We start from the raw sequence: 3,544 nt of genomic DNA, 5'->3' as shown, positions 1-3,544 counted from the left end.
GCAACGCGAGGCTTGGCCGGGTGCAGCAGCGCTGCTCCAGCACTATGGGAGCCGTGCCCACAGGGGAAACCGAGGCACGGAGGGACCCATCTGCAGTCGCCCCACGGCTCAGCAGCAGGCGCTGGGAGGGGACGTGTTTTTCCATGGATGGAGTGGAGGAACAGCCACACACCGGCCTGTGACCGCAGCTGGGGAGCACGCCAGGCTGTGCGCAGCTGCTCGCCTCCTGCCTGCGTTAATGACGTGGCCTCCCTGTCCCCACCTCTCCCCACAGCTTCGGCTCTCCAGCCTCACGGCCCCGGTCGATGGGGAGGGATTGGGGGCGTGAGGTGGGATGTGGGGAGCGAAGCAAAGCACGGGGATGTTTGGGGCTGTGGGGTGTCAGGGGGGGCCGGGTGACGCTCAGCAGTGTTGGCAGCTGAGCCAAACCCGGGGTGGTTTCGCTGCCTGGGGAACGCCCTGCTCTGCCATTTCGGGGGTGGTTGAGTCTCTTCCGCTGCGGTGATGGGGGCAAAATCAGGACGGCCTCACAGCCGGAAGCCCCCAGCCTCAACTGGAGCTGTGGAACCCGCAGTGCTCTCCAGAGACAGCTCCCACATCTCTGCAAAGCCCCTCTCGCCGTCCCCTCTTGCGCCCACCTCGCTGTCCCCAAACCTCCCCCGACCCCCCAGGGTCTCTCCTCGGCGACCTGGCGCTGGCTTCGGGAGTCCCAAGTGCTGCCACCGGCCAAAACTGCGGGAGGACAAACACTGCACGGGGACAAGGGGTCACCCGCCGCACCGATGTTCTATAGGGCTGGGGAGGGGGCTCAGAAACCGGGACAGCCGCCCTCCGCCACAACACGAGGACACCCCCACGGCGCGGGGACGCGGGGACAGCGGTGGCCCGGCGCGGCGCGGCAGCCGCTAGATGGTAGCGTAAGCCCAAGGCTCCGCTGCTGACACAGCACTGTCTGCGGGAGGGACAACGCGTCCGGGTGACCCGGGTGGCCCTGGGGAGCCGCCTCCCTCCCCCACTCCGCAGCCAGGAGGAGCCACGCGCGACGCTGCGACGCGAGCGGTGTGGGCGCCGCTCTCCTTCCCGACGACCCCCAGCACGGCCCACATCCGCGGCTCTGGACCCCGCTCCATCCCCGCCCCCCCCCCCGCCCAGCATCCTCCCTCCTCCCAGCCCAACCCCAACCACAGACCCCCGGGTGACCCACGTGTCCCGGATGGACGTAGGAGTGCTGCCCCCCCCCGCGGATCCGGGCAGAGCCCACCCGTGGGGACCCCCCTCCTTCCTCCCCTCCACTCCCAGCCCAATGAGGGCTCCGTGCCAGACTGATATCTATATATATTTTATGATAACTATAGAGATGCACTTCAAACCTGACAAAGGACTTTGACAGTTTTAAGCATCTCTTTGATTAATACATGACCTTTTAATGCTTCGGATTAAATTAATAAATCTTTTACATTCCAACCCATCCTTGCTTGCAACGTTTTCCATGCGACCTTCTGTGCAAAGCAGCCGACCCGACCCTCCGTCCCAATGCACGTGCAGGGCAGGAGAAGCAGCACATGAGGCAGGTACAGCAGCATATATGGGGCAGGTACAGCACTATCTATGGGGCAGGTACAGCACTACATATGGGGCAGGTACAGCAGTGCACATAGGGGCAGGTGCAGCGATAGACGGCCTTGCAATGTTCACACGGTGCAAAACACGGCGAGGCGAGGACTCAGGGATCCTCCTCGTGTCGGAATCATCCCTAAAAATAGCAAGAAAATTCAAAGCTGACATTCAGGGCGAGGGGATGAGGAAGCCTGCAAAGTTGCTCACTCAGCCACCAGCGATTGCAGCGATCCTGTCTGCGTGTGCAGATTCCTCTGCTGACCGGGCTGGAGCGCAGGGCTGCTCCTCTCCGCGTGGTTTCCAGGAGGTGGGAATGATGCGTGCGGGTCCCTGTCCTCTCTCCGTCCCCCATCCCTGTGACTCCCATCCCGTTGGGGTGCAGGGATGGAGCTGATGGATTTGGAGATGTGATAATTCCCTGCTGGAGGGTTTGCTCACCCCCTTCCCCTGCCCGGTTTGGGGTCACTGCACGGCAAACCCCGACCCTGAAGGCAGAGGGCTGCTGTGCAGTTGGGTGCTGTGTCTCTCCCTGCACCCATGTGTTGTTCCGGCAGTGACTCACGTGTTATTAGCAGCCAGGCAATATTCCCAATTCCCTGGAGTTAACCCTTTGCTTGTCACTCACACAAACGGTGTCACAACAAACAGCAGCGGCGTTATCTGCTTTAATGAGATCGGATCTGCCGGGCTCTGGGAACAGCGCTGGAGGGGAAGCAATGGGGGGATATTTGGGGGATGGAAATCAGGGGGGTGAGGGGCTGGGGGACAGCCCACTGCTGTGCCACCCTGGGGGCTTTGGGCAATGCTCAGCTCACCAGTGCCAAGGATGAGGGGATCCTCGTGCGTCCCATGCATGGAAGATTAGGAGGAATTTCTTCCCAGACAGAGTGGTGGTGTGTTGGTAGAGCGGAGCTGGGACAGCTGCCCCGGGGGCTGCGGGGTGTCACTGCCCCTGGGGTGTTCCAGAACCACGGATGTGGCACTTAGGACAGCGGGCAGCACTGCTGGGGATGGGTTTGGGTTGGACCTGGTGGTCTTGGAGATCTTTTCCAACCCCAACGGTTCTGCGCTTCCAGGAGTTAGGAAACAGCGGGGAAGTTTCCCGCACCGCCAGACCCTTGGGACAGCATCTAAGTTAAAATAATAATAATAATGGTAATAATGATGATGATGATGATGATTGGGTGATTTAAAAATTAGGGAAAAAAAAAAAAAAGGAAAAGGGTGCGCGCATGGGGCAGATGTGCGCTCCGCGTTGTGCGGGTGCAACCCAGGAGAGGGCAGCAATGCCTCGCACATCCCGCTGGGGAGGGGGGGGGGAGGGGGGGAATCCCGGGGGTGCAGAGCACCCGAAGGGGGGGGAATCACCCACCCACCCACCACCCCACCGCTTAGAACCCCCCTCCCAAAATCGAGCGCAAAAGCCGCGCACCCATTTGCGCCCTTCCCCGCCTCCTCTGCGCGCTTCGCAGCAACGGGGAGGAGAAAAGCGAGGCGGGGGGAGGAAAGGAAGGAGGGAAGGAGCAGAAGGGGGGGGGGGGGGGGAGAGGAAGGACTACAAGGCCCGGCATGCCCCGGCGGTGCTGCGCGGCTCCCCGGGGTGCCGGATGCTGGCCGTGCCGCTGACAGCGGAGCGGAGCGCGGTCCCCGCCGCGCACGGAGAGGGCAGGGCGCGCCGAGCCGCCGGCTGCGCTCCCCCCGCTCCCAGCCCCCACAAAGCCGGGAGCGGCAGAAGGCAAGAGCGAGGGAGGAGGAGGAGGAGGTGGAGGAGGAGGAGGAGGAGGAGGAGGAAGGGGGGAGGCAGCGGCAAGCAGGGCTCTGCTGCGCTGTGTCTTTCTTTGCTTTCCGCAGGCGGCTGAGCGGCGGAGGCGCAGAGGGGAGGTCGGTTCCCCTCCGCCTCGCGCTCCGCTGCCTTTTGTGTGTGTGC

The 3,544-nt window shown here is 63.0% G+C and overlaps 1 long non-coding RNA gene across 2 annotated transcripts; it reads right to left on the bottom strand.

Annotated features, from left to right (window-relative positions):
• Nucleotides 1-1,403: 1,403 nt before the first annotated feature.
• On the bottom strand, nt 1,404-2,806 carry LOC122192301. Of its 2 annotated transcripts, none has more exons than XR_006182581.1 (3): nt 2,433-2,806; nt 1,825-2,319; nt 1,404-1,753 (listed from the first exon to the last, which is right to left on the bottom strand). It is a non-coding gene; the product is annotated as an uncharacterized LOC122192301 (long non-coding RNA). The 2 variants fall into 2 exon arrangements; XR_006182582.1 differs by having other exon boundaries at nt 1,404-2,007; nt 2,180-2,319; nt 2,433-2,800.
• Between the last annotated feature and the right edge of the window lie 738 nt (nt 2,807-3,544).

This window comes from Lagopus leucura, unplaced genomic scaffold (genome assembly GCF_019238085.1).
Source record: "Lagopus leucura isolate 7727_CA_CO unplaced genomic scaffold, USGS_WTPT01 34543-0_obj-0_obj, whole genome shotgun sequence".
NCBI lineage: Eukaryota > Metazoa > Chordata > Aves > Galliformes > Phasianidae > Lagopus > Lagopus leucura.
The sequence above is the reverse complement of the archived record's forward strand: the minus strand, read 5'-3'. Positions and strand labels throughout refer to the sequence as shown.